This window comes from Mustela nigripes, chromosome 14 (genome assembly GCF_022355385.1).
Source record: "Mustela nigripes isolate SB6536 chromosome 14, MUSNIG.SB6536, whole genome shotgun sequence".
Lineage (NCBI taxonomy): Eukaryota > Metazoa > Chordata > Mammalia > Carnivora > Mustelidae > Mustela > Mustela nigripes.
Window position 1 is genome coordinate 46,176,775 of NC_081570.1, and position 24,563 is coordinate 46,201,337.

General features: G+C 42.5%; 1 protein-coding gene across 4 annotated transcripts in view; it reads right to left on the reverse strand.

Moving 5' to 3' along the window:
• Positions 1 to 24,563, reverse strand: part of DAB1 (DAB adaptor protein 1) — a 1,136,100-nt gene that overhangs the window by 394,661 nt on the left and 716,876 nt on the right. Inside the window, exon 1 of one of the 4 annotated variants that reach the window (XM_059374889.1) lies at positions 5,685 to 5,915. The exons of the other annotated variants lie outside the window; for them this stretch is intronic. The gene's annotated coding sequence lies outside the window, so the exon portion shown is untranslated. Of the gene's footprint in view, positions 1 to 5,684; positions 5,916 to 24,563 lie in introns of those variants that run through there. 4 annotated transcript variants of the gene reach the window in all.

The window sequence follows — 24,563 nt, forward strand, 5'->3', positions numbered from 1 at the left end:
GGACTGCCCTCCTCTCATTTTTATCCCCTAAGCAACCCATCTTGGCCATCACAAAACTTGTATCATTTTGGCTGTGAGTTGTTTTACTCAGCAAAAATTTTATTTCTGTTTTCCTTTCTCTTTACGGGAATCCCCCACTGGCATTATAGATTGGTTATATGTTGGGTTCAAATAAAAATAATAATAATAATAATAATAATAATAAAAGCAAGCTGGAAATTTCTCTCCAATAGTATATGCTGCATATTTCATGAAATAGAAGCCGGAGGAGTTTTATGATTCCTGAACCAAAACCTTCCCATATCTGAGAACTAAGTGGAAGAAAAACACAAAGAGCCTCTCACAGAAAAAGAAACCCAATCATTTGTTCATTTGCTCTCCAACCTGAGGGAGGTGTTCAAGTCATCAACTGGTGCGTGTGTGTGTGTGTGTGTGTGTGTGTGTGTAACATGGTTCATACCCTGACATGCATTTCATAGATTTTTAGTGCCAGTTTTCATGGATATAAGTGCCCTTACAAGAAGAGGGGGTTTCTTTTCCTATTGGACATATTTTCAGTACAGAACATCTGACTGGCTCCTGCTCCTAGTCTGGCAACACTCCCTTTCCTTCAAGGTTTGCTTATACTTCAGGGTACTTCTCTATCCTAGTATGGGAGGCAATCTGGTCCAGAGGAAAAAGCGGTGGAAGCCCAAGAATTCTGGGTTCCAATGGTGTCTCTCAGCCATTATGTTTATATGTTTCCTTCAATCTGACTTGTTTTCCAATCTGTAAATGGGAAGAATTGACTATCCTAGTACTAGAATCCAATCAATCAGTCATTTTATTTTCCTCAAAACAGTTTCTGAAAAGAGCAATTCCATAGAGAGTTTAGCATATGTTTACTTCCCAATTACTTTCACAAAGAAGGTAAATATTCAGGGAAATATTTCCAATAAACTTAAAAAAAACAAAAACAAAAACAAAAGCTAACAACAACAAAACCTTTCTCTGAAATCCTGAACTATATCTCTTTCTCCCTATCTCCTGTTTAGGAAAAGGATAAAAACAAAAACAGATACTGTTAGGATACTTAGGCCTTGGGATATCAATGACAGAGACCTTTGTATTATGAAAGGGAAGAATCTGGCTTTCATTCGAAAGGTAACACGTATAGCTAAGTAACTTTATATACTCACTGCTGTTCTAAGCACTTGGTGTTAATTCCTACAATCGTCTTCACAGTCATAGGTGATGGGTACTGTTGTTTTATTATCAAGGACACTAAAGCATGGAAAAGTCAGAGAGTTTGGTCAAGTCCACACCGCTGGCAGGACTGGAGAAACTAGGGTCTGAACTCAGACACTCTAGCACCCAAGTCCAGACTTCTAACTACCTGTTATGCCATCTTTTAATTTTAAGAATCTCCGCTTATCACAGTTGGTAACAGACAACAGCAGTAATGCAATTTCTGAATATCAACTTAAAGAATACTTTGACAGACAGACAGATGGGAACATACTGACCAATACCTATCACGAAGTCCCAAGTGTTCAAAATGTCTACCATCAGCCCAATACCCTGTTGCTAACACAATACTCATTTTGTTTTAGCATCTGAGCCTTGGGAAAAACCTATAACTTGCTCCTGCCGGAAGTCTATTCCATGATTCCCTTAAGTTTTACAACCACCGCGAGAGATAGCTGGGATCACCCCTCCACACAGAGGCAGCAGTGTGCTGCCACACAGGCCCAGGAACCAGAAAGCCTGGATTTAAATCCCAGTTCTAGGGGCACCCAGTTCTAGGCTCAGTTGGTTACCTGGCAACTCTTGATTTTGGCTCAGGTCCTGATCTCCGGATTGTAAAGATGAGGCCCACATGGGGCTCCATGCTGATAATGGGGCCTTCTTAAGATTGTCTCCTCCTCCCTTGCCTGCTGCCCCTCCATGCTCATGCACACTCTCTCTAAATAAATAAATAAGTAAATAAACAAACCCTAGTTCTATACCTTATTGGCTTTGTGACCTTGGACCAGTTACCATCTCTGTGGGCCCGTTTCTTTATCAATCAAAGGGGAACGAAAATACAACTATCAACCTAGGTTATTCAAAGATTATTCATGGTTATTTAAAGATTAAATAAACTAATGCATGTAAAGTGCTTAAAAGGGTACCTCTTAGTAAGTGCTCCAAAAAGGTAAACTATTCCTTTTTTTTTTTTTTTTTTTTTTTTTAATTAATAGAAGAGGTGATTTACCAAACATCACAAAGTCAGGATTCCATCCTGGTCTTCCAATGCCAAATATCCTCTCTCCTTAGCAGGACTCCATCCTATGACCAAAAGTCACATTCCCCTGAAATCCTGTTATCTGTCAAAGGGCCCAATGAGATAGTTTTCCCTATCAAATTGCTTGAAGAACATACAATGTAGATAATACCGCCCTTGTTTTGCAAATAATGAAACAGAGGTTCGGAGAGGTCAGGACACTTATCCTCAATTACTTAACTCACCCAGTGCACACTCTTCTTCACAGTAAGCCCTAAATAACGCTGAAAGTTCCTGACAACAGCCTTCAATGTAGGCAATTTTTTAAAGTGCCATCTAAAAGATATAAACTGTGATTTTCTTGCTTTGTTAGCTTTATTAGTTTGAGAGAAGGACTAAATGCCTGCAAAAACCAAAATGTTTGACTTGAGTGAATTACCAAAATGAAATGCTGCTTCAGTTAGATTCTTCATCTGCCTGGAGGGTGGCTCCAGGCATCCTTATATCCACCAAATACCATTTTTAGGAAGGGTCCTATCAGGTACCAAGCCAAACCCCCATCCCTTTAAGGGAAATGACTTCGGAGGGCAGAGGGGTGTGAAGCAGCAGATTCCTCTCTGGCCAGGGAAGAGAACAAGAACAATAAGTGATGGCATCTCTTCCCTGCAGCCTCCTACAATGGTGTGTCTTGCAAATGAAACATACTGTGAAACAGCTTGTGAGATGAGCTTCATCAACAATAAGTAATTTTTATTCAGATTTTATTGTTGAATACAATGAACATGATTAAATGTTTCAGATATGCCTATTCAGACCTTAAGCAAACCACCAAGGGAAAAAAAAAAAAAAACCTAGTAAAAATCATCCTCTAAATCTGCTTTAGGAAGAGATTTAATTGCCAACTTGATGCTTAGAACTGAATTCCCACTTGATAGCGGCACTGCTCCCAAGAAGACTGTAGCAACACGTTTGCACTTCCCACCTCGGCCTCTGCTCTCATCCCTGCCGATCCCCTCAGCGTCGCCAAATAGTTACAATGTCAGTCTTTCTAATCACTGCATTTTGAACTTCCTAAACCTTTATGAGGGCCTCTGTGTATAGAAAAGAACAATAGCACTTCAAAAGCTATGTCTGCGAGTTCTTCAATACTCCATTTGAATGCTGGGGTTTCAATCAAGGACATCAGCAGACAATTTCTGATTGCTTAGAAGTTGACTTTTACACAGCTCTGATTAGGTTGCCCTTCTCAATAGGAAATCAAGAAAATCTTTGATCCCTTTCAGATTCCAGAATTGTCACCAAGCCCTGCCAGGATAGGAAGTGAGAGAGGTGGGGGAGGGGGTTGCTGTTAAGTGTCCCTACTCCAGCCCAGCTCTTCTCCCCCTCGCCCCCCACCCTCCCGCACATCTATCTTCTCGCCTGTTCAACTCAGGATTCCATCCAGAATCACTCATCGTTGAGATAATAAAAACAATGCGCGCTAATTCAGGGGGTGGGAATGCTTTATAATTTTATGGATTTCCTGAAGACCTATAATTGGCACATAAATGCACAAACGTGAACCGGATAATTAGGGGGTTCTGAACGTAAGCCACCTTTAATTTATATGATTACTTGAAAACATGTTAAGTGTTATGAAGTGTCAGCGGAACCCCCACAAGGCCTTTATTCAAAAACCATCAACCCTGTGAAAGTGCGTGGAACCGGCCAGCAGGAGGGGAGCAGGAGGGCGGGAGACGCGAGAGCGGGTCCTCGCTCCGGTCCCGGTAACTCGCTGGAGCGTCTTAGTAGCATCCGCCTCGGAGGACTCGCTTGCCCGCTCGCCCGACCGCCCAGCGCCCGGACAGCAAAAGACGCACTCGCTTCCGCAAGCTTTCCACTCGCGGCTCTTCCTAAAGGATCTAAGTCCAGGCGTGCCCGGGTCTCCAAACGTACCCGCCAGGCACCGACCCACTCGGGCACGCAACCACGCTCGCCGACACTCGCGGGAGCGCACGGAAGCCCGCGCCGGGGCGCTCTCCGCTCCGCCCGCCGCGGCCGAGCCTCCGGCTTCAGCCAGCGTTCGTTCGCCGAGCGCCCCCGGCCTCCCCACCCCCATCCCATTCCTTCAGACTCTCCCAGCCCAGGCGGAAGTGCCCAGGCAGACCCCCAACAATGAAGACTTGTGTGATGCAGTTGGGGGTGGCGGGTAGTTTAGAGTGAAACATACACAATCTGGCGGGGCCGGGAGCAAGCAACGCAGGAGCCAAGTGGCATCAGCCTCTCCAAGCAGATTTCCCCTGTGCCGACTCGCTCTTCCCCCACCCCCGTCCGGTCACCAGCACCACCAAGGGGGTGGGGGGGGGGCCGCGGGGGGGGGGGGGGGGGAGACAGGCGCCTTAAAAAGTGCAGAGAAAAGAGGCGCCCTCCCACCAGGGGTCACAATAATACTCCGCGGGACGGAATCAGCCAGCGAAGGAGAGTCCCGGCAGCAGCAGCCACCTCCGTTTTGAAATTTACTTTGTACACTCATCCCATGGCTCCCTTCGGACGAGCGACACGATCTCCCCCATCTCTGTCTCCCTGCGTCCAGATTCTCTCCGCGGTTGAGCCCTCCGGTTAGGGCTTTTTTTTTAGGAGCCGAACCAAGGGGATTTTAAAGTTTCCCCAGTAGGAGAAAAAAAGAAAAAGAAAGCAAGCAAAAACAGAAACAAAAGCCCTGAGCTCTGGTTCCCAGGCACAGCATCCAGTCCCGAGCCGAAACCAAGGGGGCGGGCCAGGGAGGAGAGCCACCAGGGCTGCGGGGAGCCTGGGGAATGGGACAGAGCGGGGAGCAGCACAGAACGGAGTCGACGGAGGACTCGGGAACGGCTTGGGTCCGGAGAAAAGCGGGGTCCAGCTCTGAGGGTGTTTGCGAAAAGGCAGGGGTTATAGGTTTCTCCTGTGAAACCCGCTTGTTCGACAGTTGCGGGCAGAGCCGTAGCTCTACAGAGGAGTGGGGAAGAGGGTCCGGCCACGGGAAGCCGCTCGAGAGTCCGGGAGATGGGCTCCGGAGCAATGGGGAGGTTTTGGAGTGGAAGGGAGGGCTCCGAGGTGGATAGAACCGGGTTCGCGGCAGGGGGGAGTGAGCAGGGGGTCTCGGAGAGAGACGAGTGTTTGGGGTGAGGACGTCTGGAAAGAAGACGCGCGCGGTCAGAAGTAAGGAGACTGGGGGTGGTGAGGGAGAGCCAGGAGGAAGGAGCAGAGGTCGCTCCTTTTCCCCCAGCAAGAGGAGGGAGCGGGCGGAAAACTGTAGTCGCCATCCCCGCAACACCCCGAGCCAAACTCCCACGACGGGCGCCCCAGGAGCCCTCCTCCGCGCCCGGGGCTCCAGCGAGGGCGTCCGACGCCCAGTTCCCCCCTGTCCCCGGCACCTGCTGGCGCTGAACTCGGAGCTGCGCTCGCCCCCGCCGCGCCTCACCTCCGCTCGCGGACAGCATCCTCCTCCGCTGTCGCAGCCGCGCAGGAAGCGGCTCCCCATGCCCGGCGGGCAACGGCACTCAGGCGCGCTCTCCAGCCCGGGGAAGCCCCGGTGAGCGCCGCGCAGGGTCCATCCTCCCCGGGAGCCACGGGCCCGCGTCAGCGCCGGGGGAGGAGACCGCCGCGCGCGCAGCCCCGCCTCTTCCCGCGGTCCTCCCCCGTCCGCCCCCGCGCCCGCCCGGCGCCCGGCGACGTAGCTCACCTGTCGGCTCCCCTCGCTGCCTCCCCGCCGACTGGCCTCCCGGCCGCCCGCCCGCGGCGCGCCCTCGCCGGGGGCCTCGCCGCTCCGGCTCCGGCACCCGCCCCCGCTCCCGCCCGGACGCTTTCCGCGCCGCCTGAGCGCGCTCCGAGAGCTTAGCGGAGTCGCGGCGGCGGCGGGGTGGAGGAGGCAGAGGGAGCGAACGAGCGAGCGGGGGCGCCGCGGTTCGCGATCGCGCCTCTGGAGCCCCTGCGCTCACTCCGCATCCCGATGCAGACGGAGGCGAGCGGAGCCGAGGGCGTGGGGTCCCTTCCCCAGCCGCATCGCGCCGAGCGGGTGAGGGAGGGAAAGGGTCAAAGCTCCCAGCCTCGGCTTTCACAAAGTAGCCAGTGTTTTTCGCCACCGTCCCCACCAGCAGCAGCGCCCTCCCGACCTGCCTCATTTTCCCCTAGGGTCTACTCTTTTATATCCAAGCCTCCAAACTTCTCGCGCACTCCCAAGGGTAGAGTGCCCGCGGGTGAAAACCAGAGGCGGGTTCGGCGAGGGAGGGGGCGGGAGGGGGCGCTAGTTCCCAGCGGCCAACCCTGGTTAGGCAACCCCGCGTCTCCAGGCTGGTCTGCTCGCCCCACTCGCGTTCTTAGAATGCTCGGGAGAAGACAATCTGCAGATTCAGGTCGAACACGCGGCCTGCACGGAGAAGGCCCCAGCCAGTAAACAGTTGCTCCCCTCCTTCTGGTCCTAGTTTACAAAGAGCTACCAAGTTGCAGAAAAGACTGTGTTGGTCTGAAAGTCTTGTACCCCGAGATGGGGTTCAACTCCAGTAAATGTCTGGTGTGGTATAACCTGTCTCCAGACGCCGGAATGCCAGGTGTGGGAGAGAGAAAAAATCTGATCAAGGACTGCCTATTGGGAACAGGGCCGGGAAAGGGAAGAAAAGACAGGCAACATGTTGTTCCTCAAAAAGTTGATTTTTTATTCTTTTGAGGGGCCACACTCTTGTCGTCCAGCTGTGTAATAATAAAGCTAATGTGGCAGATTTGGGTTTTGGTTTTTTGTGGGGTTTTTTTGTTTGTTTTTTTCCCCTCATAGCTTCTGTCACTCACCCATGAAAATTTAATGAAGCATTTAGGGTTATTACCCTCAGAGTCAATGGGCTAAAAATATTTAGCCTAATGCACTCCTTGTGGAGCCAATACGTCCATAGCTGCTACATACAAAGTCATGGAGAGACCCTCCCTTTCTGCACAAAATTCACGACCCATTAAACTTATTCCGTAATAACAGCTTCTGTACAAATGGGAGCCCGAGCAAAGGGAGGCTGTCATGCTCCTCCTGAAAAGATAGCAATTTACATGGAGACAAAAAAATTGGTGAGGTCATTGGCAGGATGCAATCTTGGGAGAACAGTTGATCAGAGGAAACTCCCAGCAAGGTGGGAGGGAGGTTGTCACCCTTGGTACTACTGTTTCTAGCACTTCTGGATGTGACCAGCACATCTAAAGGCTCAAGTCTCTCCAACTTTTCTAAAGTTCTAGAAAGTGGGAAGAGTTGCCACCAAACGCTTATGATTCATTTAGTAGGAAATCCAGGCTCACGAGGCAACTCTATTAAGATTTAATAAAACACTTTGGTATCGTCATCTATAAAGACAGACCGCAAGGTTCTGAACTCCATAGAGAGAAAACAGGACAAACCAGAGAAGACATTGTTGAAGTAGTAAGAGAGAGTGTATAAAACTGTTAGGCACTATAGGTATCTGGGACAAGTGTCAAACCTAAGGTAATCGAACACAGGTCTAACTTTTCATTGACGACCAAAAATCACTGAAGTTCCTCAATGCTTTGAGGACAGTCACAGGACATCAAAACCACTCACCTGCATTTTAAGACTCTGCATATAACATTCACTGCATCCCCCCTCCACCTCCTTCTGTTTTCCAGGGGTGTTACAATTACAGATTTTGAAGGGAATCGGGACGCTGAGTTGGCCAAGTAATAGAAATGGAAGAGGTTCAAGTAAAACTCTCTATTCAATGCTGAATAAGGTCAGCTACAGAAACTGGGCAAATTCCCATTACATCCAACAGGGGCAATAAGCCACAGCTGTTCCAAGTCCAGGCTGGAAGAAAGTGTAACATATAGACAGTAAGTGCACACGAGCTGCTCACCAAGGACTTGGTGAAGACACTAATACTCTTCTGGGTTAAACCCCAAACCAAGTCTTAAAGCACTATTTTGAGTTATTGTAGTAAACATATCAAGAAAGAACATACTTAAAAAGGTGTTGTTTTTCTTTTCTTCTCTTTACATAACAATGTCCCTTTTACTAAATGTGGCATAAAGAAAAAAATCAATAAACATTTCTTTACCAGCTACTCCCAGAAACTGCAAAGTAATACGAACAGCAAAGATGTATGCATTGTGTATTATGTTCCATGCACTGTGCTGAGTGCTTTCCATATATTTACTCATTTAATCTTCATGGCAGCCCAGTGAGAGAAATACCGCTTTTAACATGTCCTGGATAGACTGCCCACTTTGAAATCTGATGGGCCTGAATCACCTTCGACAAGTTACTCACCTTTCTGCACTCCAACATTCTCTACTCTACTATGGTGTTACCTGCTTCATGAGATCACAGCAGGTCTTAAGAGAGATAATGCAGTAGACACAGCTAGCACCAAAGGAATCACCTAGTAAACATTGGCTCTCCTCCTAGAATAATGCCAACATAGTTCATTTTAAATCAACAAGCATCTATGGCATTCCTTTTATATATCGGGCTCTGTGCTATGCAATGGGAATGATGATAAATCAGAAACGGACTCTGCCTTTTAGGAGCTGTGAGTCAACTGAATAAAAAAGCAAGGGCATGGGCAGGTGGATGGGCACAGAGGAGTTTTATTGAACTTCACATAATTCATCCCAATGCACCTGATTCTCGAGCTACACAGAGGAGCAGCCTGTATGAGTTACTGTTTGAAACTGACCCAGGATTAAAAGTAAAACCAAATGTCAGAAATCATAAATTCAATTAGCAGAAATTACTCCTCCTATGAAAGGAATGGAAGGTAGCTCATTTTGTGTAGTATATATTATTTAAAATTAAGTTTATTCCTATAATTTTTTCCAATAAATAAATAAATTCGGGCCATAAGCTCTGGGGGTTTCAAACACAAATTATTACATAGCCGCTGTTTATTAAATAGTTTCTAGTGCTTGCATATGCCAGGAATACACTAAGATTCTATATATATATAAAGCTCTCAAATTAATAAAATTTTGACTAATGCTCAGTAGGAACATTTCCACCCAGCTAAAGACATCATGTGCTCAAAGTATACTAGTATATAGAATGCACAAAATTTCAAAAGTTAATACCTAAAGAAAATGAGTCTTGCAAAGGCCTTTCATTCAAGTTCATGTTAACACTCAGATTCTATTCCTTTACTCAAGAAGTATTTGCTGAGGGGCTCCTGGGTGGCTCAGTGGGTTAAAGCCTCTGCCTTTGGCTCAGGTCATGATCCCAGGGTCCTGGGATCAAGCCCTGCATTGGGCTCTCTGCTCAGTGGGGAGCCTGCTTCTCTCTCTGCCTACTTGTGATCTCCTCTCTCAAATAAATAAATAAAATCTTAAAAAAAAAAAAAAGAAGAAGAAGAAGAAGTGTTTGCTGATTGTTTACTCCATACCAGGCACAATGCTTGGCATTGGCAAAGAAAGAAAACAAAAAACAAACAAAACAAAAACAAAATTCGTTCTCAAACAACTCAGAGGCACACAAAGGCCATACATCATTATGCTGAATTCTGATCCATGCTATGGTAATGTTAAGTACAGCATGCTATGAGAATATCAGATAGGGGCATTTAACACAGAGTAGGATGTTAGGAAGACTTTATGAATGAAGTGATATCGTCTCAAAAGATGAGGAATAACCAAATGAAGCAGGGAAAGGTATTTCAGGCCAAGAAAAGGAATGGGCAAATTCTCTCATGAGGGTGGAGGGGAATGGATATAGTTAACTATATAGCAACGTAAACAAATTTTAAAGGCTCTTGTTTGCCATATTAAGGACTTTGGAATTTACTGTGAAAGGGCTCAGATTTTTTATAAAGCAAGAAAAAATATTTTGCAATCCTTACAATAACCACATTTCAGATGTTTCTTACACACCCTGGACTCAAGCAAGATGTCCAATTGCCATTTCTCTTCTGAAGGTTAAAAAAGAAAAGAAATATCTGTAAGTCTTCATCAAAACAGAAGTCTCCTTTCTTTTATGATGCTGGCCTTTCTTGATTCCAGGGAAAGGTTGTGTGGCAGTATTATGACTAAACTTGACTCTGGTTTACAGTTGCTATAAATAGCCCTCCTTTTATTTCTCCTAGGAGGGTGTGGAGGGGACTAGCAGCACTACAATTGTATTTATGCCACCAATCTGCTCTTTTTGGCTAAATGCATAGTAGAAACAAAGCGCAGAGCTGAAACGATCATCAAAAGGCACTTATGTTCCAACACAAATCCCAATTTTTTTTTTTCACTCATAAAATGGAGCATAAGTGGATGTTAGTGCTTGAAAATTGGAGGAGCCTGGAAGCTATCAGGAAGACCAAGTTCCCGGAGCCTACAGAGTATGAGAACAGGGAAAAGGGATACAATGCCATGTAGTTTGTGGCTATAATGTTCAAGTTATGACAGATACTTGGTTTTTTGGCCTCTCTGCAGCCATCTCCCCCTTCATTGGTAAACACCACTCAGATTTTGTTGGGGAACCATTTCCTCCACTCAGTGATTTGGTTTCCATTTAGTTTTGGGAGAGATGACCCAACCCGGAACTCCAGGGATAGACAGGTGCAACACATCAATTGGCCACAATTCAGGGATGGTCCAATAGACCTGTGTACTTTTGCTAGAGCAACTAGGGAAAAGGCTTTCTCCTTAGTGCTGTTCCAGAAACTGGAAAGATGGTAAGCCTGTAGCTCTAAGAACCGATTCCATAAGAAAAGCCTTCAGAGATCAGGAAAACACAGATCAAAACCACAATGAGCCTCACACGAGTCAGAATGGCTAAAATGAATAAGTCAGGGAAAAAACAGGCATTGGTGAGGATGTGGAGAAAGAGGAACCCTCTTACACTGTTGGTGGGAATGTAAACCGGTGCAGCCACTCTGGAAAACAGTACGGAGGTTCCTCAAAAATTTAAAAATAGAGCTACTCTATGACCCAGCAAGTGCACTAGTAGGTATTTACCCAAAGGATACAAACATAGTGATTCAAAGGGGCACATGCATCTAATACTTATAGCAGCAATGTCCATAAGGGCCAAAATATGCAAAGAGCCCAGATGTCCATCAAAGGATGAAGGGATAAAGAAGTTGTGGGATATAAATACAAAGGAATATTACTCAGCCATCAAAAGACTGAAAACTTGCCATTTGCAACAATGTGGATAGAGCTAGAGGATATTATGCAAAGTGAGATAAGTCAGTTACTCATATGTGGAACTGAGGGAACAAAACAGATAATACAGACAAAGGGAAGGAAAAGTAAGGTGAAAATAGAGAGGAAGGCAAACCATAAGAGACTCTGAACTCTAGGAAACAAACTGAGGGTTGCTAAAGGGAAGGTTGGGGTGGGGGCGATGGGCATTAAGGAGGGCACTTGATGGAATGAGCCCTGGGTGTTATATGCAACTAAAGAATCACTAAATTCTAAGCAGGGAACTGGTGACGCAGTGTATGTGAACTATTTAAACAAAGTACGAAACTACTACTTAAATGAAGAATTTAAAAAAAGGAAAGGAAAATCCTTAACAGAGAAGAAAACAGACTAAGATGTGATAAAATAGAGATGTATGAGGAAACTGTTGAAGAATGTTGGTTTAGTCATGCCTAAAGCTGATTACCATCCCCCCACCCAGATTTTTCAATATGAGCCAAAATATCCCCTCTATTACTTAAGTCAGTTTGAGTTAGTTTTTTTTTTCACTTTTGACCAGAAGAATTCTAATATACCATGTATTGTATTATGAACTTTCTATATGTTAATTCAATTTAATACTTAAAGAACACCAAAAAACATTTGTATATTTTTATAACTTAGCCTTGTTCTGAGAAATACATGAATTTACATTTTATAGGTTAAAATAAACTCAGGTTAAGTCATTCCCAAAGTTACATAGTTAGACCATTGGAAAATGAAAATTTTAAATGCTATTTATAAACACATGTCTCAAAGTAGGAGTAAATTGAACAAAAATCATGCAGATTTCTGCCCAAAACTTACAAATTTTTGATGAAAACAGTTCAAGAAAACTCAAATAAATGGAAACCATACCATGTTCACAGTTTACAAAACTCAACATTGAGGTCAATTCTCCCCCAAATTTAACTACACATTTAGCACAAATCCCAAAAAAATCCCACCACATTTTTTTCAAGAAATTGACAAGATAATTCTAAAATGTATGTGAGAATGCAGACTTAGAATAGCCAAAACAATACTGAGAAAGAAAAGTAAAATTAGAGAGCTTATCCTACCTTACTTCAAGAATTACTATAAAGCTACAATAATCAAGACAGTACAGTCTTAGCATTAGGGATACATAAAGTGGTCAATGGAACAGAATAGAGAAACAGAAATAGGCCAACATATATGTGGCCAATTGACATATATATATATATATATATATATATATATATATATATATATTTTTTTTTTTTTTTTGCAAAAGGTATCATTGCAATGCATTGAGGAAAGAAAAGTCTTTAAGGTATGGTATTGCAGCAAATGGACAAAAATATGGTAAAAAGTTAACCTCAATCACTTCCCTCCACATGTATAGAACAATATGCAATCACTAAAATAGTAAAGATTCTAGAAAAGAACTATAAAAGGATCGTCACAGGTTTTAGGTATGCACAGATTTCTTAGAAAAAAAAATTCATTGAACATAAAAGAAAATATAATAAATTAGACTTTATAAAAATTTAAGACATGTGATGATCATAAGACAGTATTAAGGAAACTAATGATAAACTACAAGCCCAGAGAAAATATTCAAAATACATATCTGACAAAGGGCTTAAATCCAGAAAATATAAACAAATCCTATTAATTAATAATAAAAAGATAAGCAACCTAATCGAAATGGACAAAATGGTTGAACAGACACTTTGCTAAAAAAAATATATATATATATATATATATATATAGACTATAGCCAATAGGCACATGAGAAAGTGTGTGTCATCTCTGATCATAAAGAATATGCAAATAAACTTTAATGAGATGTCACTTCACACCCACTAAAATGGCTAAAATTTTGGAAGCCTGACAACATTCAATTTTGGTGAGGACATAGAAATCTCATATGTTTCCAGTGGAAGTGTACACTGGTGTTGCCATGTTGGAAAACTTATCGAGTTAAGGATACACCTACTCTTTGGGCATTTATAGATGTTGCACTCCTAAGTATTTACCTCTGAGAAATAAAATAAGCACATATATGCATATGTAATACACACACATACACACAAACAAACACATATGCTAGAAAGTTATATACTTATAATAGGTCCAAGTGGAAACCACACAAATGTCTTTCCACAGGAGGATAAGTCATACAGTGGAATACTACTATGCAAGAAACAAAATAGACTACTGAGTACAGCAACATGGACCAATCTTTAAAATATATTGAATGAGGGGCGCCTGGGTGGCTCAGTGGGTTAAAGCCTTTGCCTTCAGCTCAGGTCACGATCCCAGAGTCCTGGGATCGAGCCCCACATCGGGCTCTCTGCTCAGCAGGGAGCCTGCGCCTGCTTCCTCCTCTCTCTCTCTGCCTGCCTCTCTGCCTACTTGTGAACTCTGTCTGTCAAATAAATAAATAAAATCTTTTAAATAAATAAATAATTAATTTAAAATATTGAATGAAAGAAACCAGACATTATTATGATTCCTTCTATAGGAAGATCAGGAACATTATTATGATTTCTTCTATAAGAAGATCAATAACATTATTATGGTTCCATCTATAGGAAGATCAAAAACAGGCAAATTAAATGTATGATAAGAAAAATCAGAACACTGGCTGCCTCTGTGGAGGGGGACTGTCTGGAAAGGGGCACTAGGCACTTCCTGGAATAATGGAATATACTCTTTCTTTAATGTAGTGTTGGTTACATATGCAAATACATTTGCCAAAACTGGCAAAATTACTCTTAAGATCTATGCATTGCAATATAAGTTAATTTCATCCTTTAAAAAATTTTAAGAGATCAAGTGCAGAAAAAGTGGAGCAGCCCATCAGACCCCACAGTCCTCATGGGAACCACTCCATGATGGCCCAACACAGATGTTTGTGATAATGTTGCAAGTTCTAAATAAAATGTTCTATCTCAACAAAAAGAGTGCTCTATGTTATGTAAGGCACAACCAAAGCAATGAATGAGTGTGTGTGTGTGTGTGTGTGTGTGTGTGTGTGTGTTTTAAGTATCCCTTTTTAAAAATTAACATATCATGTATTATTTGTTTCAGGGTTCAGGGGTACAGGTCTGTGATTCATCAGTCTTACCCAATTCACAGCACTCAGCACAGCACCTACCCTCCCCAATGTCCATCCGACAACCACCCCATCCCTCCCAGCCCCATCCCCTCCAGGAACCTTCAGTTTGTTTCCTGTCTCTTATGGTTTGTCTCCCTCTCTTGTTTCATCTAAGTTTCCTTTTTAGTGCATTATAGCAAAAATGTGGCACCCCCAAAACCGCCCCCCCCCCCCCCCCCCACAGAATGAAAGTACTGTCCAGCAATGCTGGGGGTATCACCAGAAGGTAAAAGATTTCCTGGCACAGGAGTTAATCAAATGTAGGTTGAATGATGGTTTAGCAGAAATGGGATAGACAAATTTAAGCTTCAGATTGTGGAAGTGAATGGAGGAATGGAATCTTGAGCAATAAGACTTTTAAGTTGTCCTTTGAAAACCCGACAGTTGATGATTCCTTGAAGAGTTCTCAAAAAACTCCGAAACCACAGTTATGCTTCAAATGGTTCTCTTCTCTCCTGTCCCAGAAAGATGATAAAGTCTATATAAAACTCTCAACTGGAAGGTCTAGGCTGTGTGGTTGAATTTGTATGAAAACCTCACAAGGAAAAAAGTCACCACTCTTTCCTGGAAATGTGCTGATGGAAATCACACTTTATAAAATATTTTTTTTAAATAAAAAGAATGTAATTGCTCACTGAATTGTAATATGAATGCAAATTAACTTACTGTAATTAGACTGTGCAATTTTCTACTTTAAAAACTTAGAAAATGGAAGAGACCTGATAAGTAATTTGAACTGTAATTCTTCATTGTGGTCCTTCATTATGCAATGGTTACCATAAGCAATTTGTTCTGTTTTAATGTAAAATGTTTTTCCTTCATACCTTTACACTGGCAGGACTCAAATGAGTCCATTCAGTGCAGACAGATACCCGTTTTTCTCCCCACAAGTACCTTGTAGAAATAAATGAGATAAAATTAATATAGCACAAGGGAATTTATGAAAGATTCTTAATATATTTTCACTTTGGAACCTTTAGCACGTTAAGTGTCTCTCCATCCTATGTCCTCAATGTGTTTTAAACAATCAGGGAATTCCTAACTAAATAGGAGTCAGATGACCAGCAATCATGCCTTAATGGCAAGGCTTGGGTAGAGAATAAAGAAAATGGGTTTAGTCTCAGCTCTGCCACTAATTAATTGTGTCACCTTCCTCAAGCTGACCCTCATTTTGCTCATATGTAAATCAGAAGGCTGGGCTAGGTGATTTCCAGCCGCCATCCCAACCCTTACAATCCAAGACAGCTCTGTAGTCATTCTTAGCTTCACATTGTTTAAGCAACATGAGTGACAGTAAATGAATTTCTTATTTAAAATTAATGACTGTCTGAATGAACCACAAGCCCTCTGGTGCAGTCATTCATTGCTAAAGGATGTCTAATGCAAAGATCATCTGTGATTATGCGAATGTAAAAAATAATAATTACCTGTTTTCGTGCTAATAATAATTTGCATGTGCAGTTCCTTCGGTGTGGTTCCTGTTATCTGCAAGGCGAAAAGACAGAGAGCTGGGGATCTCATTAAGCAGCAGCACAGTGTAGTGGAAAGAGAGGTAGATAGAACTTGGAATCATGAGACTTTGGTTTGGCATTTCCTTTGGCTAATAGCCACACCAGGCCTCAGGAATTTCATCTCTTAGACTGGATGCCCTCAGTTAATTTCTTGGACATTGTTAAGATAAGGCACATAATGAACGAGAAAGTCATTTTGTCACCTGTATTTGTAAATGTCTTATTTAATCCTTCCAGCAACCATGTGAAGTAGGTGCTCCTCTCATCTCTATTTTTCAGCATACATACACACACACTCATACATATACACATACACACACACTCACACATATATACATTCACACACACACACACGCACACAAAAGTAAAAGAAAGAGAAGTTAAGTAGCTTGTTCAGGGTCATACAACCCATGACATGTATCTGTCCTTTCTATTCAGAAGGGATAGTAATATACTTTCACTTCCAAATTCCCATATACAGGTAACTTTTTTTTTTTTTTTTTGTCTCAACATGTATGATCCTCTTACAGAAAGGGAACTAGTACATCTTTGTGCAACCAACAGTACTGTGAACCTCTATTCCTCAGCTCTAAAATGGCAATAAAAGTACATATGTTTCTCTAAAAGATACTCTTTAGTTCCTTCTTTGGTTCTCATCCCACCCATACCCAGATCATTTCTCCCTTCCTGAAAGCCCAGTTTCAATTTGGAGAAGTGTGTGATTTCTCAGAAGCTGTCTTCAGCCTCAGGTCTGGATGAGAGCATGTGACCTGAGACAAAACAACATCTTGTAGACCAGGACACAGCAGTGTAGGCTCCTAAAGGGAATGGGTCTTATGATTAAGCTGGATCCAAAGAGCTCAAAGCAGAGAGACCAAAAAGAACTCATCCTGTCATATCATGGAGTCACTGTCTAAAGTCAGCACTGCTTTAACAATAGCAGGAGCCGCCATCCTTTTGATATCTAAGCCAACATTGTTTATAGTTTCTGTTACTTCTGCCCAAACCACATCATCAATGTAACGAGGTCATGAATGAGAAATGGCAAAGGCTACACAATCGTAAAATTTAGCAGTGGTGATTATGACAACAATGACATGATGACTGGGAGAAGGAGAGGAACGCCTTTCAACAAACATGGCTCTGGAATTTCCCATAGATCAGAAATTTCCTTCAGGGGTTAAAGATAAAATTAGTTCATTTTTCTATGTTTCATCTAGATACATTTTATAATCTTCTTCTAGCAGCGGACTCCTATATATCCCTGATCAAACCACAACGATCATGGGTCTCTTCCTGACCACACCTACATGCTCGCCTCCATTCCCCTCACTCAGGCTGCTTCTCCCTCCAGGATGACTCTTCCCCATTCCCATGTACTGAAATCCTTCCCAATGTGTAGGACCTAGTTTAAACGAAGCCTCCGCCCATCATTCTCTCTTCTGCTTCCTTTATATATTGTGCCTACTTAAATCCTGATCCCTACCATGTGTTATGGGATTCCCCATAAGGACTATAATCTCTTAGAGTAGATGCTAAGCTCCTTATAAACAGCAGAGAGAGAGAGAGAGAGAAAGATGTATGTGACACCTGTCACTGCACTAATTTCAAGGGTGATTCAGCTGATGTGGTTGTAATTCCACCATTGAACAATCATCAATCAAAAGCATATAAAAGAGCACCTTATGAAGAGAAGGAAAGTCTTTATAATTAGGAATGCTTATACTTCGATCTAACTGGAAGTTATGAAAAAAGACAGGAGAGTGGATGACAGAGAAAGGAAGGAAAGAAGGAAGGAAGGAAGGAAGGAAGGAAGGAAGGAAAGAAGGAAGGAAGACAGGCAGGCATGCATCCCTCCTAGTTCTAGGTGCTGTCACTTGTCTCATCTCCATTATTGAATCCCATTAAGAATCCCCCTCCTATGGGCATTTGTTTAATGCCCGTCCCCCCAACAGACTGAAAGTCATCCCTGTACCTTCCCTGCGCCTCATTGTCCTGTAGCCAGCCCTTTCCCCAACCTTGTCAATGCACATCCAACATGTAACTCACTTCCATCCTCTCTCCTGCTATCATCCTGGACCCAGCCGCATCCATCTCTGGCCTAGAACCATCCTTTGCCCTGTTGTTACTCTTGCTTCCCTGAAACACAAGTATTAGCTGCAGTAACATTCTAAAAATATAATTCAGATATTCTTACTTAAAACACATCGATGATGCCTCCTTGAACTTGAGTTTCTGAAAGTCTTCATAACGGCTTTCAAATCCTTCCATAATCGGACCTAGCCTCAACTCACTCCCCTCTGCCCCTGCTCATTAGACCCCAGCAACAGTGGCCTTCATTCACTTCTACACACCCCCATATAAAGGCCTTGCCGAGTAATGTTCTATCTGCTTAGAATGGTATCTCCCCATGTCGCCAACAGCTTCTGCCCAGGCCCCAGCTCCTATATATTCACCAGTGTTAGCTTAACTGTCCCTTGTTTAATGGTCTGACCTTACTCCCAGCCGTAATGAGTTTCCTTGGTTAAAATCTTTGAAGGCACCTGTAATTTCCCTTCACAGACCTAATTACAATATAAAACTATTAATGTATAACAATATAAAAAGTATAATTATACTTTATAATAATATTTTAGCTTAATGCCTATTTCCCCTCACAGACTATAAGCTCCATAAGGGTAGAGTGATGATTTTGTTTGTTGTTCTTGTCTTTGGTCACTGTAGTGGGTTGGATGGTGGCTCCCCAAGATATATGTCCATGACGTAGACCCCAGATCAATGAGTGTTACCTTATTTGGAAAAAACCTTTGCTGTCTTTGTATCTCAAGTTAGGATGTTGAGATGAGAAGAGAATCCAGGACAGGGTGCCTGGGTGGCTCAGTCAGTTAAGTGTGTGGCTCTTAATTTCAGCTCAGGTCGTGATCTCAGGGTTGAGAGATGGAGCCCCACTTGGCTCTGTGCTCAGCAGGAAGTCTGCTTCTTTCCTTTTCTCCACCCCATCCCTTGCTTGTGATCATTCTTTCTCTCTCCCTAATATGTAAATTAATAAATCTTAAAAAAAAAAAAGATAATCAGGATTATACAGGTGGGTCCTAAATCAAATTAAAAGTATCCTTATAAGACACACACGATGGAGACATATGGAGAAAAGGAGGCAATGTGACCAGAGGGGCAAAGACAGGAGTGATGTGGCAATAAGCTGAGAAACAGCTGACGGCAGAAGAAACTGGAAGAGGCAAGGAACGGATTCCTCCCTAAAGACCTCGCAGGGAGCCCAGCTGTGTGGAGACCTCCATGTTAGACTTTGGGCTCCAGAACTATGAGAGAGTAAGCACCTGTTGTTCTAAGTTACCAAATTTGTGGCAACTTGTTACAGCAGCTCTATGGCACTAATATTTCTGTATTTCTAGGACACAGATAATTCTGTATTGGATATATTGCCGAGGGCTGATCAGTGAGTACATGCGGAATGAACAAGTGAGTTTTCATAGAGCAAAAGCTATACACGTCTAGCATTATATACCAGATCTTTCCACGGTGAACAGAGCACACTAGGTGCTCAAATTATTTATTAAATTTCATGTAATTTGAATTCATTTTATTAAAAGAATGCAGGCGTATGAAATTTTTAAAGCTTAAATATGCAAGAGAAACAAAGATTTAACTAGGCAATGTTCTCTCTTTTATAAATGAAAACTATAGAATTGAGAAAGATTATCTGACGTACGCGAGGTCACACAGCAGGTTCAGGCTGAAGGAAATTGCAGTTATTTATATAATTCCTATACCAACATCTACTAGAGTATCTTCCTTAAGTACAATTACATTATTCAATTAAAATCATTTGCTATGTTGCTGCTGTCTTTAGTCAAAGACTCCAGCATTCATTGTCATTAAAACTAGTTAGTATGTGTAGGTCTGCACTGATAATGAAATAAATGTTGAACTAAATCCCAAGAATTGTAAGATAAAATTTTTATCCATTCAGATTCCAAGGAATCCAAGAGGGAATATCAACATTAGGTAGACATTTACTATTACATTTTACTTGATTTAATTATGATTTCATTATTGGCATTCAAATATTTAAGCGGCTTATCAGGCATTATCTCTTCATTTAGAATTTACCCCAAAATATATTAAAATGCATGGAGTAAACCAATGCACTTGAGTACTAAGGTTTTTCCCACTTAATTTCTGACTTAGGGATAGCTCCACTCAAGGAGTCTCTAATGATTACAGTTTAATGCTTTCTCATATGTTATGTATGCATGACAGAAAAGACTACATATGTTTCTGTCAATACAAAAGGACTATCTTGAATCACTCCTTCTTTCCATCCTCTTCCTCTATGTGGGAACACACAATAGAGCTCTGGAAATCAGCATTGCTGGATTTATTTCACTGGCTTAATTGTATGATCTTGGGCAACTGACATGACCTTTTTGGGTATCACTCACCCATTCACAATCTAGCTACTCAGGCTCTAATTCCATTACTGTTAATGCCACATCATTTAATTCCCAAACGCCTGCTCTTTTTTGTCACCGTGTCCCCAGTTGTTCTACCCTCCCTGCAGACATGCCATGAATACCCGTCTATACCTGCCAGGAAAACTGCACAATGATTGTGAGAGCCTGGTGCACTCTTTCCTTCAGACTTACTAGATGTGACTAAATTTGGAGACTCCTGTCATAGTTGAAGGACTCCCCAAGGTCATTGAGCAAAGTGCCAGCTGCAGATCGATTTTTAATTACACACACCTATGTAAGTTTTAACCATTACACCTTTAAGTATCCTTGGGACTGGAGCCTGCAACATCTTCCCTGGAGTCTATTTCTCTGAATGACCATGTCTGTTCTTATTTATGAAGTTCATATTTTTAATCATTCGTATGTTCATTTGTCTAAAAACAAAACCCAAGTATTTTTTTCCCTGTGAATGATGCGCTGTGCTAGGCGCTGATGGTAAGGAAATGAAAGACCACTTCCGTTGCCAAGGAACTCACAGAACAATGGGAGAGAAAGACAAGTACACAGGTAGTTTCTTAAAATCTTGCCTTAACCTCTGCCTTTGGCTTGGGTCGTGATCTCAGCGTCCTGGGATGGAGCCCTGCTTCCGGCTCTCTGCTCGGCGGGAAGCCTGCCTTCCCCCTCTCTCTGCCTGCCTCTCTGCCTACTTGTGATCTCTCTGTCAAATAAATAAATAAAATACAATAAAATAAAAAGTCCTGCCCTAAGTGGGGCACCTGCCTGGCTCAGTTGGTGAAGCATGTGACTCTTGACCTTGGCGTCTTGAGTTCAAGCCCTACGTTGGGTGTAGAAACGACTTGAATAAATAAACTTAAAAATTAACTTAAAAATAAACTTAAAAAATTAATAAATGAAATAAAATAGTGCCCTAAGTACTATACTACAGGTAAGGACTGAGTGCTTTAAATGCCTCCCCACCTCCAAGATAGAGGTATTTACAGTGGGGAAGTGATCAGCAGCTTCAAAAGAAAGATTTTGTGAGTCCATTAGATGGATGACAAAGGTCATCTCATCCCTTAGCCACTCAGCCCTCCAGATTCTTCACTACTCAGAGGTTTTCTCCAACTAATTCCTTTCCAGTGATACTGATCACCCTGTTAAGATTCTCAGAGAAGTTCCAAAGAGAGAAAGCCTTGTGAAGATTTCTCTCTCTCTGGGCGACCCTGCGGCTACTGCCCAGATGAGATATAACTTTATTTGTGCCCACACTTGGACTCGGTTTGTCACCGCCTCAGTATATTTCACTGGGTTTTAGGGGGAGATTTACTCCTTCTGTGGGCTTTCTTTTCAGAGAGGTCAATAAAGAACCATCTTCCCAGAGAAAAATACTGTACGACAGTTCCATAATGTAAAGCCCAGGTCTGATTATACCATGCCCTGATCTGAAATCATCTGATAGTTCCCCAGTGCCTGGAGGAGAAAATCCAGGGTCTTTAACCTGGCGTACGGGACCTTCATGGTGAGCACCTGTGTACTCTGCGACATCCCTTATCAAGAGGACCCCATGCATAAGAGGCCACCAGGCAGAACCCCTTTAGGCTGTGGACAGAGCAGTCATTGAAGGGGTCAGTGAAGAAGTGATAAGAGCTAATCTACATTTTTGGAAGTTTGTTCTACATTCCCTGAATGGAGCAATTATTGCAACAAAATCCATGTATACCTCAATGTGCTTCCTTAATACTTTCCTGGAATGAGACAGACCACCAATTAGGAAGCAAAAAACAGGGAAAGAGAATAAGTAACAAAAACAACAAAAAATTCATATTGTACTTCACTAAAAATACACCAAAGAGGGTTCCAGGCTATTTCCTATTACTTCTGTAAAAATGTCAATCTGAAGGTTTGCTATCAGTCTCCTGAGTTACCCCAGTGCCAATCCATTATGTATTCTCTCGACAAGTGCTGAATTGGCCAATAGTTTGTAAATACAGCCCTCTCTGTGTCGCAGCCATTGTGCACAGGTGCACCTGGGTGAAAATGTGAATCACTTTAAGTGTTTAGTTATTTCATACTTGTCTGCATCTACTTAAGAAGTGTGCCTTGAAATCAGGGTTTGCTATCATTTTTTTTCTCCTTCTGAAAAAATAAAATACAAAACACAGAAAACGCAAACCAGTTTAAGAAGTGACACATCTACTCTTCTCCATGAGACAATAAACTAGTTATATGAAAAACACCCTCCAGCAATTTGAAGAGTTAGATTCAAAATATCCCAACCTGTAGCTAATAACGTTTGAGTGTTGTATGATTATATTAAAAAAAATAATCACTGGATTTGTCTCCTTGGATGAATGAATTAATTCAATAGATATTTATTGAGCATCTATTAGACACAACAAAAATGAACTGCTGTCTAAGAAATTAGATATCATCCTTACCTTCAAGGAGCAGAGTATTTCCATTTATTCTGAGGTCTTAGTCGCATAAAGTAAAAACTAATACAGGACACAGGTTGATCTGTCTTATTCCTTCATGCTATCAAGCCAACTCCACACACACACACTATTGAAAACACTCATTAGGAATTAGCTGCACACTGTTACTGTCCCCAGTTCTAAGTCAGTAAGCTTCATGTACTTTATGTTCCAAATTTTGCTTATGTCCTTATTTTCCCACTTCTGTCCTTAAAGGCTCATTTACACAGGAACTTTTATTTTTCTCAACCTCTGACTAGGAGTTTGATTCCTCCAGAGCAACAGCAGCTCCTCTTGTCTCAGATAAACATTTTGCCTTCCGGTGTGGGGTCTGGGGGCTTTAGTGGGCTCAGGAGGGCAGGGGCAACTGTCCCCCTCCACCAGGTTCTAACTAGTCCTCATCTAACACCAACATAACCTTGCATTTCAAAGGAGCAATGTGTTCATGTAAGAAATAGGATCAACCATGAATCCAAAGGCAGGGTTCTACTTTTCTGTGGCAATATAAGAACACGCAGGTGTCACATTCAAAGACATGAGTAAGCACAAACTCTACTGGATCCCTATGGCCGCCATGTCAGCTGGAGCCCCAGGCCCTTCTTTACCATCTTAGTTTCTTTGGGACCTGATTGCATAAGCGGTTCCCAGGCAGAGGGTGGATTATTTAGGTGCCTTAAGAGATTCTTTTTCAATCTGACTGATGGCTGTGAAATTCTTTTCAAATATGTCATTTAGTGTCTCTCTCTCTCTCTCTCTTTTTTTCTTTTAACTCAGCTTATGAAAATGTGATATATTTGACATGACTTGCTGTATCTGTTAGGTTGATTTTATTGATTCTAGAATTATTTAGTGTTACATATATGATAGGCTTTGTAGCCAACCACTGGGAATACAAAAGCCAACTGCACAGCTGTGGTCCCTTCCTTGAGGAAGTTTACCATCCTGTGGCGAGGGACATTTTATAATTCAGTTTCACGGATATATCCCAGGCAGTGTTTCGCTTGGGGCTTCGGGTAGAGGTCTCTAAACACAAACTGTTCAAGTTCCTTACGCTCCTGAAATTCTTTCAGTAAGAGAGACATGTTTGTGGGCACCTGGGTGGCTCAGTCATTAAGCGTCTGCCTTCAGTTCAGGTCATGATCCCAGGGTCCTGGCATCGAGCCCCGCTTTGGGCTCCCTGCTTGGCAGGGAGCCTCCTTCTCCCTCTGCCACTCCCCCTGCTTGTGTTCTGTCTCTCTGTCAAATAAATACATTTTTAAAAATCCTAAAAAAAATAAGAGAAACATGTTTGTGATTATTCAGCTGAAAGATAATGACTGAAAGGCAACCAAATAAAGGAGGAGGCCACATTGGCTTCAATTCATACCGAAGTGGAAATGACTGACCTTGGATATTAGTTCTTGAATAAAGCTCTTGATGGAGAAGAGGTAAAGAGGAAGGTACAATAGGTTTTGAATTAGGGGAATCATGGTGTTATGAGGGGTGAGAAATTACCTACCAAATAATCTAGCTTATGGTGAGTCCTTTGAGTATATATTTGATGAAAAGAATACTAAGTTCAGA